This window comes from Emydura macquarii, unplaced genomic scaffold, assembly GCF_026122565.2.
Source record: "Emydura macquarii macquarii isolate MOO-44397 ecotype Brisbane River unplaced genomic scaffold, CSIRO-AGI_Emac_v2 contig_1253, whole genome shotgun sequence".
Lineage (NCBI taxonomy): Eukaryota > Metazoa > Chordata > Testudines > Chelidae > Emydura > Emydura macquarii.
Genome location: NW_027131390.1, coordinates 49,605,727 through 49,619,606, shown reverse-complemented (window position 1 = coordinate 49,619,606; position 13,880 = coordinate 49,605,727). Strand labels below are relative to the sequence as shown.

General features: G+C 45.1%; 1 long non-coding RNA gene across 1 annotated transcript in view; it reads left to right on the top strand.

Annotated features, from left to right (window-relative positions):
* Positions 1 to 12,961, top strand: part of LOC137154078 (uncharacterized) — a 35,215-nt gene extending 22,254 nt beyond the window's left edge. The window contains exons 3-4 of the long non-coding RNA XR_010920060.1: positions 2,011 to 2,096; positions 12,438 to 12,961. This is a non-coding gene — a long non-coding RNA (uncharacterized lncRNA). The remainder of the gene's footprint in view (positions 1 to 2,010; positions 2,097 to 12,437) is intronic.
* Positions 12,962 to 13,880: the final 919 nt, after the last annotated feature.

The window sequence follows — 13,880 nt, the reverse complement described above, 5'->3', positions numbered from 1 at the left end:
CCCTGGTAGACAACAGACGCTGTGTCAAGAGGGGAATATCAGAAGCTTGTTTTGCAAGTACTGTATTATCAGCAAATTCATTCTCTTGCAATCTTTTTGTCTGGATTTTTGCATATCTCTCCCTTTCCTCAGGTTTTGCATTAAGTAAGTTGAAAAGTCATTTTTTCCCCTGGGTAAAAACGTGCATTGGGACAATAGAATCATTTACTTCTTTATAACATAAATGTCTCAGGCTTTTGCTTCTGGCACCCTGCTTTATGTCTGGGAATGGGGGTGGGTGGGTAAGGAACACCAGTGTAATAGACTGTCCCTTCATCTCCCAGTAGACCACGTGTCCCCATTCCACCATCAATGATTTTCTAATCAAAAGATGCCTAGGAATAGATGAACATGGATACTGAAATTCTTTCCCTTATGCTAATATGGATTGGTCCCTGAAGGTCAGTGGGTTGAAGTGAATTAGGTAAATACAGTGGGGAAATGTACTACCATTAGGGTGCTGACTCTAATGAAAAACGTGAGCCAGATTGTGATAGCCTTACATTGATTAAAGCTATGGCCTATGGCTAGCCACTTGTGCAGTGAGGTGGGTAAAGGTATCTCAGTTGGATTCTGTGGGAAATCAATCTCCATTACCTTTAACTTCCCTCCATCAGAAAGCACTATCAATATTTCAGTAAGATGAGAAATATCTGTAATGTTCTTCTACATCTCCTGGATTCTGCCTATGTTTCCACACAAACAAATATTTCCCAGTGTATAACAGCTCCCTTCCGTACATTAGAAAGTGAAGAAATTCAGAGTAAGGTTTACAAATCACCCAATTAAAAGCCAGGAAATCAGAAAGTGGTGGTTTTAAATAAGAAGCCAAAATCTACCCAGAGAAAATCTGGAAATAGTTAAGTCCCCGCTACCAACCTTAATTCTTCCTCTCTGCTCCTGCTTGGCCTCCTGGTGAAAATCACCATTAGTTACCTCTCGAAATAAACTGATATGAGCCCCGTTGTGCAGAATATATGAATTACAATAGAAGTTTTTGTTGTATTTTTGCGGTCACATTAGTTATGGTGCACCTTCTAGCCTTTATCCAGATACTGTGCAAGTTCATATTGCACAGGTATAGTATTGGGAGGAGTGATGGATTCCTTAGTTGCCCAAGTCAGCTGGGCTGAGAGTAAATTCAAGCTTAATTTGGGGATACAGGCAATGTTCCATCTACGCTGCAAACAAGGACTGCATTGTAACTAGAATGGGGAACAACCGTGGTGTATCCTGGTTTCCGGTATTTGTGGATAGAATGTGCAGTATACAGGGGGCCATGGCAGAATAAAGAAATGTATCATGCACACAATGAGAGGGAGGGCTATAGGCTGAGAGAAAATGGAGACGAACTAGATATTGCAATGTAGGGTCGCTTGTACTGAGCAATTCTGCCTTATACAAACACTGCTCCCGTTCTGCATTGTCCTAGCTAGACTTTCATCTTTTGCAGGCAGCTCTTAAAGATCTCTCATTCCAGTCGCCTCTTTCTCTATGAATTAGTCTTTTTAAAGTGTAAATGAACTTGTTTTCACATTAGTGGGCTGAATGGTGTGCAACTGTGATGGACAAAGGAAGGAGATGGATTGACAGTATTGAAAACAATACTTAAAAAAAAAAAAAAAAAAAAAACACTCTACTAGCCAGTCATGCTGTCTGCCTCCCTTTACCTTGCCCCGCAGTGACCTTCACTTAGTGAGACCAGTTGTCTTTCCTTTTGACTGGCGACTGATTTCATTCCAGCTGACCTGGGCAGCCCCCTGAGCCACTGCATGAATGCTCATTTGGTGTAATGTCATGTACAGCGTTGGTCATTAAGAAATGCACTTCCAAGCTACTGAAGCAAAGCCTGCAGCTGAATTTGAATGGCACCATCCTCAAAGGCCCTTGTCTTTCTCCTACCACACTGCCAGCCTTGTTTTTAAATGAGCCGGATGAGAAAACAGGCTTTCCTCTTGTTTTCCCCCACAGCTGCTCTGGTGCCTGTGCCGACGACAACCCCAAGAAATGGCCCCCTGCACTGATGTGTTTGAAAGGTTGTTGGAATCTGGAAGAAGGTGAGGAAAAAACCTCGAATACCCCTCAGAATTAGGGCTTGGCAAACCCCAAATTGTGTGTGGATTCAGCTAAGATTTCACCTTTTCCTATTTAATTATTTATTTTTACTTGATGAAATGAGCCTGTCCCAGCCTCTTGGTGCAGACACAAAAAGCCCTCTACACAGCATACAGCACAGTGATTGGAAACAAGATCAAGATCAGTAAAAACCTCCTCCCTGCCCACCCAGCTAAACAGGATTAGTAACATGCTCCCCTCTCTAACCCCTGCCTCCTCCACAGTCTGAGGTAAAAAGAGAGTCCCCAAAGGACCACAAACCAGAGCTCTGTTGTAACTGCACAAGTGGGAAAGGTTTTAGAATGATAAGAGGCAGCGTGGGCTAGGGCATGGGACACTCAGACATGGGTTTTGTTCCTAGCTCTGCCACTGATCTGCTGGGTCACCTTGGGCAAGTCACTTCACCCCTCTGTTTCCCCTCCAATCCTTTGCTGACGTGGGTATTAAACTGGAAGCTTCTCAGGGCAGAGAACCATCTCTTACTCCGTATCTGTACAGTGTCTAGCACACTGAGGACTCAGTCATGGTTGGAGCCCCTCTGAGCATTGCTGTAAGATAAATAATGATTATAACGTTATGGTGCACTCGCTGAAAATGCCTTCACATCAGCCCTTTCCCCGTTTCAGTGGAGGTACAGTTAGCTTGGGCACCTGAGCTGATCTTCGCTGCCATGATTACTTCTGCCTGGGGTTGAACTTCCGTTGCATTCTAATGGGTAGCTTTTCAACACAGCTGAGAGCACCGGATGCTGAGTTCTTTAGACTATCCAGCTATAGCCATCCCAGGGGGGGCTGCTCTTCAGAAAATCTGGCTCTTATTTGGGTGAATATGGGTGGGGTTATCTCACTAGGATCTTGGACATGCTAATGATGCATTTACCCTATGCATTTTTTTTTTTTGGTGGTGTATAGCGTACCTACCCATGGAGTCCCTTGACATGGGTATAAATAGCTGCGTAGCTGGTGAGACATAGCTAAAGCGAGGAGAGTAAAGGTATGCCTGAAGAGTGTGGATATGTACTCGAGGACATACCGTACGCAGCTCTCTACTTGCCCAAGAGGTGCCTCCCCATCTACCACTTGAATTTTTAGCAGTGTAGTGTCCCACTGCTGGAGACGTTCCCTGGAAAAGACTGTCAGTGGAGAAAGCTCCAGCAGGGCGGAGGCATCAGGAAAAGGCTTTGGCACCTGCCCACTGCCTTCCCTCTGCCAGAGCCTTTCACTCACATGTGTAGCTACATGCCACCATGTGGACGTGGTGCGCTTTGCACTTTGGCGGGTAGCTACCATGCTACGCCACATTCGGCAGCTTGTATAGTGGTGGTTCTCAACCTATTTACCATTGTGAGCCACATATGCCTCTCTGTGTGTTGTGTGGGCCCCATCCACACAATAGATATGCTATGTATGGCCCTGAGGATGTCACATGGGCCGCAGCTGTGTGCTGATTGGGCTGCAGGCTAAGACTTAGCATTAAGATAAAGCACTGTCAGCTTTAATGAATACTTCCCAACCACGCAAGATGTACGGCTGACTGCATGCTCACCAAATGAAAGTTGCATTCATAAAAGAGAAATACTTTCTTAATGCTCCATTAGCATGTGGATCTCACTACCACACAATACAGGTGAGCCTCAGGTTATGGTAGAATTCAAAAAAGGATTAAACATTTTTATCTGCAGTTACTGTAGGTAGCATGAAAATGTATAAAGGACTATAAACCCTTCTGATTTCAGTGGTCCCCAAACTTTTTATGCTGAGACCCCCCCTTATCCCTGTCTGTGGTCTCCCACCCTACCTGGGGCCGGGAACAGCACCTTAGTTGGGGCCGGGGCTGCAGCTACGTTAGGCTACCAGTCACCTATTAATGGCTTGTGGTTAGGAAGCAGCTTACCCCAAAGGCACATAAAACTTCATTATAGGGGTTTACTGTCTTTCGCTAAGGCATCTCTACTGAACACGGTCAGAGACAGCGTCACTGACTTGCTGGACCTTGGGCCAGTTCTGAAAAGGCAATTCTCATGTTGCTAAAACACAGCATCCTATATCTGCATGCATTCAGCTCTCTCATTTTGGGTATCATGTAAAATCTATGATAGGGTTTTCTTAGGTGTGGCTGGTGGGTGTCTTTTGTTTCAGTTGTCCCAAAGCCCTGATCTTCCTTGGACATTACGTCCGAGTGCCAGTTCCCTTTATAGGTGTTTGTGTAACTGTGGCGTTTTCCGTCAATACAGCCGGTGCTTATATGAATTATCTCAGCTTTTTGTAAAAAGATGTGAAAAAAAGAAAACTAATTAAATGTAGGGTTAAAAACAAAAATGAGAGAAATCTTGGTGCTATTCATATTCAGATAAGGTATTTGACAATAGGGACATTAAGCACAATAGGACGTTATGTTAAGAAATCCTTTTAAAAAAGAATTTTATATATTTTCCTCCCTGCTATCCTGGAATACCCTTTTAGCAGCATGAAAACAAAACACTTTCCCCTGTCCTCTGATTTGTTCTTTAGGTAGAATTTGGACCCTATGGCAGCCGTAACTCAGGATGACTTTCTGACATTAGGTTTTCATCTGCTTTATGGGCATCATAAAGCAGAAGTGTCATTGGGGATGACTCCTTCCTCCTTTCCATTGACTCCTCCCACTTTTTCCATTCTTGTGCAGGTAAGGTGCAGATAGACTGCACTTATGCCCTTTGAAGCTGGCTATTTGTCTCTGTGTCCAGGCACTTATACGTCCCTTATGACTGTATATCTGAGTGCCTTGCAAATGTTACTGAATTTATCCTTGCAAGGCAAGCAAGTAGTATGAGAGCAGCTTGGTCTAGTGGATAGCACACTCTACTGGTGCTCAGGACAGCTGGCTATGCCACTGATCTGCTGGGTGACCTAGGGCAATTCTCTTACCCTCTCTGTGCTTCTTTCTCTTCCTACAGTTTGTCCATCTTGCCTATTTAAATTGTAGGCTCTTCGGGCAGGACTGTTGTTTACTATGTACTGCTCATAGCAGAGTGAGGCTCCAATCCCTATTACACAGAGACAGTGAAGTGACTTGCCCATGGGAAGTTTGTAAGAGAGCAGGGAACTGAACTATTATGCACAGAGAAGTGCCTGCAACTTTTTAGCCTGTTTTTCTAGTATCTTGTAACAAGCAGCACGTTCTCTGGTGCCTCTGATGGTTGCATATGGCCCTTTGAATGCAAACATAAGAATGGCCATGTTACATCAGACCCATGGTCCATCTAGCCCAGTGTTCTGTCTTTTGACAGTGGCCAATGCCTGGTGCTTCAGAGCAAATGAGAACAAGCAATCTAGTGATAATTGTTGTCCACTCCCAGCTTCCAATCACAGGCTAGGAATAGTCAAAGCGTAGGGTTGCATCCCTGACCATCTTGGTTGATAGCCATTGATGGACCATCCTCCATGCAAATGACATTGCTGACCAGATAACTATTTCAAAGGTGGATCAGATCACATTTGGAGTCTAAACTATCTGACACCGTGCTTCTTAAAATAATCATCCATTCCTATTAATTCGGGTATGGAATAGCTATAGCCATGTGAGGAATGACAATCCATTGTTTTTCCACTCTATTCGTTCAGAGAAAAGCTGTTCAACTGTATTGATGTGAACCAGCTCGCATCAAATTTGTGCTGGTTATAATGGGCCCAGCTGAATCTGAAGTCTCCGTTATTTTAGCCATGACAATATTGATGAGCTTTATGTTAAATTTGTTCTGACCGTCTCATGTAAGACAGGGCTATGCCCTCTTGAATATTTGAGATCCAGAACAATACATGGACTCTAATAAATTTCAAAATGTAATCAATTAGAAGATTACATTTCACCATCCTGTTCCAACTGGTAACAAAATTTACAAATCGCATAATCAATGCTATCCATTAAAACTGACAAAGGAGGTGGTGATGGAGTGGAAAATCTCCATCAAGGACATTCAGAAGATATCATTAAAAATACATTATGCCTTGAATGTAAGGCACTCTGCTGGCTGTGGCTGCATCGCTTTGTTGTGCTCAGGTTTCCAGGACACAGATTTGCGTGGTAATCCCAACTGGTTGTGAAATATCCCTCTTTGTAACATCTGTTTCCCTGGGTTCTAAAACGCAGCTTCCGTGGAAAAGTGTTCTGTGGATGAAATTTTGGGTCCCTGGAAGTCAGTGACAAACCCCCCACTGACTTCAATAGGGTCAGGATTTCGCTCTATTTATAGCTGCTTATCCTTCAAATCCAGTTTCCCTCTATGCGTACCTATCTTCATGTTCGGCCCCCAGCACCATAGCATTTGAGCAGTCCACAGCCATGCATGTGTTTAGAAAGGACGTGTTCCCTTCAGCTGTAGATGGGCAGCCATGACAACAAGACAGATTGTAGGACTTGCTCAAGGTCACACAGGATGTCTTAACTGAACCAGGTATCGAATCCAGGCCCTCCTCAGTCACATGCGGTGCCTTAGCAACTAAAAAACCATCCCTCTTTGATTTCAGTGGGACTGCTCATAAACTAAACTACTATTCGGGGTGAATAGTGGTTCAGAATTTGGTCCTTAAACAAGTACAAAATTAGAATAAGCTGAAACCTCTATTCCTTGAAGCTTATCTCCCTAGCCCTGATTTAGGGGACAAATCCACCGATGGTACTTATATAGCCCCCATCACCATAGGGCCTGGACACCATGGAATCTGTAATGGCTTTGTCCTCACAACTGTCCTCTGAGGTAATGTTATCCCCATTGTACAGATGGGGAGTGGAGTCACAGAGGGGCAAAGTGACTTGCCCAAGGTTGCACAGGAGGCCTGTGTCAGAGCAGGCAACTGAACCTATGCTAAAGACCAGTCACTGGGCCATCTTTGCTTCCTCCTTTAGTCCTAGAATCAGAGAAGATGAGGGTTGGAAGGGACCTCAGGAGGTCATCTAGTCCCACCCCTGCTCAAAGCAGGACCAATTAAATCATCATCCCAGCCTGCGCTTTGTCAAGCCACATTTTAAAAATCTCTAAATTTAGATCATTTTTGTTCTATTGTTCCCAAGAGCTCAGAGCCAGATTTACAAGGTGCTCGGCTCTGATGGTGAGACCCCAAATGGGGCCCCGTGTAATCAGCTTGGTCTGTCCCCTATCCAATGCTCTGTGGGGCAGGACACCCCACTGTCCATTGACTCTCCTATTACTGAGGTTTCTCTGTGTGCATATACTTCGGGCTTCTGTGTCCCTGATGGGACAACTACCCAGAATGTGCACTCACAGTCACAGGCATGTCTATGCTGCAACTGAAAGGTGTGACTACAGCCCCGTGGGACCTACCAGAGCTAGCTTTTATCCAGCCAGTACCAGTGACGTTACAGCAGCATGGAATAGCTGCCTGAGTATGTACCTCGGGCGGGCCTGTACAGCCTGGGCTGCCACAGCTTCACGGCTCCTGCTAGATCAAAACCATCTCGGGTGTGTCTACACAGGCTGCAGCCACATCTCCAACCACAGGCCCACAGTTAGGCAGCATGGTAGGAGCAGACCCAGAAACGTAGTTGATGGTGCAGGTGCAGGGGATGGGAGGGAAGCTGCTTGGCTGTGGTTGCTGCCGATGGGTGAGATGAGGGTCTCGTGCGAACTAGTTACCCAAACACGACTGTATTTTTTTAATGGAACTTTCGGGCCTATGTACAGGGGAATTGCCCAAGGTCCACACAGCCCAATTCCTAAGCAACGCTTTTCTGTTTGGGGCAAAATCGTTTGTATTGTAAAGGGTCAAAACTTGGCTTTGACATTGTCACCTCATTCTGGTGGTAGGGGGCGAATTCATGCCTCTGTTGAGACAGTTGTATTTTAGCCTCTGAAAAACAAAGAGAGACGACTAGGTGTATTGATTTACATTATGGATGCATAACTTGAAGAGCTGGAAACTTCTCTGACAGTTTGCGTTCTGCAAAACAGCAAAAATCTATCTGAAGAACCAAAGTTCATGCTCACGGATTTCTGTTCTATAAGCCATAACCAAGAGCAATAAAATGAAATAAAATAGCCTTTTATGATGGCAGGAACAATAAAGTGATTGCGGGAGAATTACTTTTTTCTAGTCACACTGCCTTGAGTTCTAGACTGCTCTTCTGTTAGCATCAGTATAGAAGCACCGTTGGGTTTAAGGCAGCTGGAGACTGAGTAGGCTGAGAGGAAAGGGATAAGAAGAAATCCAGAGGCAAGGACACAGCACAGTAACTGAGCAGTAAGCAGTGGATAATCTACTCACATGTGGGGAGGGGCAGAGCAGCTGCTTCCTAGCAGGTGAGGTTTATCCCCTTCTTTGCTGTCAGTGGACAGAGCCTGTATCCGTCAGTGTAACAGTCTAAGGAGAAAGACAGTGACACGAATGGAATACAAGGATGCACAGGAGATTTGGACCAGTATGTTATACCTGGCTAAACCAGGAAAAAGGAAGTATGTTTCCTAGATGCAGTGAGACGGCAACTGGAGCTATGCTCATATACACCAGTAATGGATGTAGCCCTTCAGTGCACCATTACAGGTATCAAGTGGTTTCTTTTCTGAGGCCGAAGCCGGAGCCCATTGAAATCAATGGCTAAACTCCTGTTGACTTTCACGGGGCAAGTGCAGGCCTCTAGGAAGTAGCCTGCAGCTCTCATGCTGCCCTTGAGGCTTTCATGCTGGCTGAGGCCATGCTAAGTACCCTGCGCTAGTATGAGAGAGTTATTGTGTCTGTGTGCCTGTATTGGCGTCGTGCGTTTTTTCCCTGCAGATATAAATACTAAAGAGAACGCAATGCAAAACATTTTACTGTGCAGGAGTTCTGTATAATCTGGCAACACGGCAAAGAGCAGATAAAACTGGACATAAGGAAAATTCATACCTTGTTTCTCTTTCCTGCCCAGTATAGTACATACCATGGCAGGCCAGCTGCATGCACAGCTGCCTTATTCATCTCTCCTGTATTCACTCAAAAGCAGCATTAGTGGAGGGACCAAGAGAAATTCAACAATTGAGCAGACAACATGACTCTCAGACTTGCTACAACTCACCAAAAACTCAAAGTTTAGAAAGGAATTTTCTCTTCTGAGAGAGCTACCAGTTTCCAGTCAAACCCTTAACCACCATTAAGAGTAATGCCTCATGCTTGATCTTAATGTCCTGGGGTTAGGAAGCAGAAGGATTGTGCTCAGGACTGAAAGCTAGCCAGCTACTAGCAGCACCACAGCAAACCCCGTGACAGGCCAGAGTTTCAGAACAGAGACGGTCTGATGATGGCAGCAGGCTGCTCTGCTCTCTCAGTGGAGGGGGCTGGTGGACGTCAGATACGCGTCTTGCTTTTTCCTGGAGGTTCTGAAACTGCTGCTGTCTGGGTTGTGGGGGGAGCACCTGATGCTGGTGAGTGGCGGCTTTAGGGCCAAATTCTGTTAAAGTGCTTGGTGTCAGCCCAGTCACTTGCATGTGAACAACATGCCATGAGTAACGGCTGTATACATGCAGGTGAGAGCTGCGGGGAAAAAATTGGGGAAATGCTTTTCCTCAGAATTTGCTGATTTATTGAAATGTTAATGTGTCCTGTGACCATGCTGATGTGATGACAGCCCACTGAAAACCATGCAGGGCTCCACTTGCAACCTGACTGGTTTCCTGCCAGTCCCTGCCTACATGCTTGTCAGCATGCCAGGCTCCCAGTGTCTCCAGAGTCCCTGGCGCCTCTGCAGCCTCCCAGATGGGCTGCCCCAGACCCTAGGGCTCCCAGACTCCTATCTGCTCTCCAGCCCAGAGCCTTGGGATCTCTGGCTTCCTAATCTGTCCAGCTCTCCACGTGAGGAGCTCCCAAGGTGCCAGGCAGCTGTTTCAAAATTTTTGCTTTTCATTTGGACTCCGAACGAATCTAGATTTTGAAATCTCAAAATCCTCCGTGAAACAGAATTACCATTCTCTGTCTAACTCTAATACAGATCCCACAGTTATCAACAGGGATGAAATTCAGGACCTTCAGCCTCAAAAAGCACAAGCCACCACCACTTGGTACTAAACAAGTAATTCCTTGAGTTGTAAGAAGTAGCAGGCTGTTATAGTCAGTGTGACTAGCCACTAGAGGGAGACATGATTGCACACACTAATCCACTACAATAATATCTACTTATTTTGCATTGTCACTTCTGTTTTATTAACTTAATACCTTGCCTTAAATCCTTTGGCAGCTCAGAGGTCTCTGTCACACTCCTCTTGAGTATTGGTGAAAACCTGCACAAAGATCAGTTTGCATGTGGAAATATTGACTGAGGGAAAAGTGCGGCATCTCATGTGTTAGGTTGCATTGCCAACTCATTTTTGTCTCGCTCATCATGGCTTATCACAAATAGGTATAGCTCTATCTGCTCTCGACTCTCAAAAGAATATCCTGGGATATGGGAGACAAGAATGTTGAACTGATGGAAAGCTAGGGGAAATTAACTTCTCTGTGCTACAATAAATTAGGTAGTTTGTTTTATGTAACACACAGAAAGGGGAAAACAACAGAGAGTTCTCCTTGTTAAATGTTCACTATTCAAGACATGCTACACAAGGCACTGGGTTAGGATATGTCTAAATGGGAAAGTTTTGCCAGTTACAGTTATAGTGGTATAACTCCCCATGGGGATGCTTATTTGGAATCTGTTTTTTTTTTTTTCCCCCTGTTTAAATTAAACTCCTTCCAAAGCAATGTAAAATGAACTGTAAAAACCCTTCTTATATTGCAATAAGAGTGTCCACATGGGACTTATGCCAATGTAACTATACACATTTAGTTTATATCAGTATAACTTTCCTGCGTAGGCAAACCCTTGGTGTTAGGGTGCCTGCCCGTTCCAGTTTTCCCAGATTCCAACAGGGAGATCCCATGCTCTCCATGTTTGATCTGCAGCATGTGACAGACCCTGAGATATCTTCAGGGTAGCCATAACATCACCACCTTGTGATACTGATTCACAGATGTGTGTGTTACAAAATAGTGGTATTGAGTTGTGGCATGTAGCACATCTCACGCCCTCTTGACACATCCATTGTGTGCGAGGCACGATGGTGAGAGATGTCAGCCATAAGGAGGGTCGTATCAGACAGACTGATTCAGAATTTTTCTTTCTCCTGACAACAGTCACTGCTTATGTTTGCTTTTATCTGTACTTTGCTAGCAACTAGGTGCCCTGTTGTTCCAGGAGCTGTGCAAACCAGTTTTGTATTGGAGGCCTATCATTTTTTATTTAATTTGACAGATTATGTTGCCGCACACTACCTCACATATACCACTAAGGCCCATTTTATACCAGGAACACAGGTAGTTTTGAAACATGTTAAACGGTTGTGGTGATGGGACTTAACCAATTTATCATGTTTTCTAAAGGTGCTATGGTCAACGGCAGGGGTAGCCATAGCTTGTCTTGTCTATATTAGGTGCTATATGGTGTCAAAGCCCATCTTAACTATTTTAAAATGCCTTCCTTTTCCAAGCTGGATGAGTCCTAAACTGTGGCTCAGGTTTCAAACTCAGGCTGGGATGTCATGGTCCAAGGCCTTACAAAGGTTGCTTAAGTCCCCCTAGAAAAAGAGGAAAGTCAGGACCTGATTTCTGGGGTACAAAAAGCAAGCAGGGAAAAACATACAAAACAAAACAATCTCTTTGGGACATTTCCTTCACCCATAGCAAAGGAGGAGTGAAGGGCACAAACATCTTACATTTGCTGCTCTGCAATGCGCCTTTAATGCAGCTGGTCAAAAGCCAGGAGGAACTGAAGAAGACAAGAAACAACAATCGATCTGCTACGAAAAGGCTCCCATGCGAGATCCTTTTAACAGCAGTGTTAATTAATTTGCTAAGGAATTTAACTGGTGCCTTCACCGTGCAAATGAGTGACCTCTCCCACGCCGCCTGACAATACAGTTCAGCTGCTGTTTGGAAAATAGCTCATGTTCCCCTTCCAGTGTCTGGCCGAAAGGGACGTCCCCTCCATGTAGGGGGACCATGCCAACCTGACGTGGTGCAGTCAGTATGAGGTGACACAGCCCCAACATGGAAAGTGATACACCTCCTGCTCCCTGATTGGGCCCCTGTATCCGCAGGTGTCTGCCTGCCTTGTGTGTGTTTGCAGCAGATGGCTCTAGTGCAAATGGCTCAGGGCCTGTGTCAACCAGCACATGCGCTGATTCACTGCTAATCCTAAATTGTGTTTGAATAGTTTGGTCCAATCCTCTAGCGCCAGAGAGAACCTTTTGTTCTGAAGCCACATGCGTGTTTGCCTTTCAGGTCACCTTCTCCTTGTCATGCCGCAGTATGCGATGCTTTTAAGCAGGAAGCGGATAAAAAGGAAGGAGCAGGGAGCCCCAGAGTTCCAAGCTTCAGCCAGGCCAAGAAGATCAAGGGGAGCAAAACAAAGAAACGCAGACAGACGGGGGTGCAAAAGTAGCAAGCCATGAAGGAGATGAGTGTGCCTTTCAGGCATTCAAACAACACTACAGCTCCTCCTCCTGTGCTCCCTAGTCCCAGTCCATGCCTTGCCAAGAGCTCGCGTTGGTACAGAGGTCTGAGAAAGCGGGGGCATTTCCATTCTGGAGAAGCAAAAGGTTTCCTTTGTTCTAATTCCTCTGATCTACTCCTTGCAATGCCCTCACATGGGGCGCGGCAACATTTGCCTTGTATAATAAGGACAAAAGCAGATTGCTCTGGGAATAGCTGAAAGGAAACTTTTGTTCCTTGCAACGGTCTTGTTTACTTGCTGGTGTTGCACAGGATCCAATTCATACAGGATTTCTTTGCATAGTAATAAAAAATAGCAGCCATAATGAATGTGAAGTGTTTTGACTTGGGGGGGGGAGGGAAGGAAGGGGAGGCGGAGGACGTATCACAGCAACTAATACAGCCTTGCCAGAGACAGTGATTTATGGCAAATGAAATGGTCAGTTTCTCTTTTCCAGATTTCATATTATAGGATTGTGGCCCCAATTCAGCAAAGCACTTAATCATTACATAACCTTAAGCCCATGAAACAGTAGCTTCAGTGGGCTCAAAGTTAGGCATTTATTATTATTATTGTTTGCTGTTTGTTATTTATCATGTTCTGGACAAACACAGAATAAGAGACTGTCCCGCCCACAAAGAGCATATATGCTTCAGCGCTTTGCTGAATCAGGGTCTGTATCGACAGCTGTGATGATTCTAGTTGTTTGCTAGTTTATTTTTTTCCTATGAATGGGAGAGCAGATGCGGGTCGAAGTTCAGTTATTTCTAAAAGTGCCTACTGGTTTAAAATGCATTTTGCTGCAGTTAAAATAATATTTAAAAAAGCAGATACACTCTTCAGCCCACACACCGTATTGCCACTCCTCTGCCCCAGCAGCAGAGACAGCGCTAGGTATAAGCAGACTAAGCAATTGCTTACAGCCCTGAGCAGCTCAGAGGCCCCTATTTGCTTTTTTATTCTAAGAACTTGCCTGTTTTAGTACTGTGGGGGGCGGGTGGGCAGAAATATTCCTGGGCTCTGCCCAGTACATGCCCCTGCTGGCCACCTTATTGCTACTTCCCCAACTGCAACCACTCAGGTTGTAACCATCACAAAAGAAAATGGATGATTTAAAGAAACAGACTGGACCAGCTCCTCAGCTGGTGAATATTAGTTGAATCCTGTTAACTGCAATGGACCTGAGGTAAATTACACCAGCTGAGGACCTGGCCCACTTTGGTGGTCGGTGC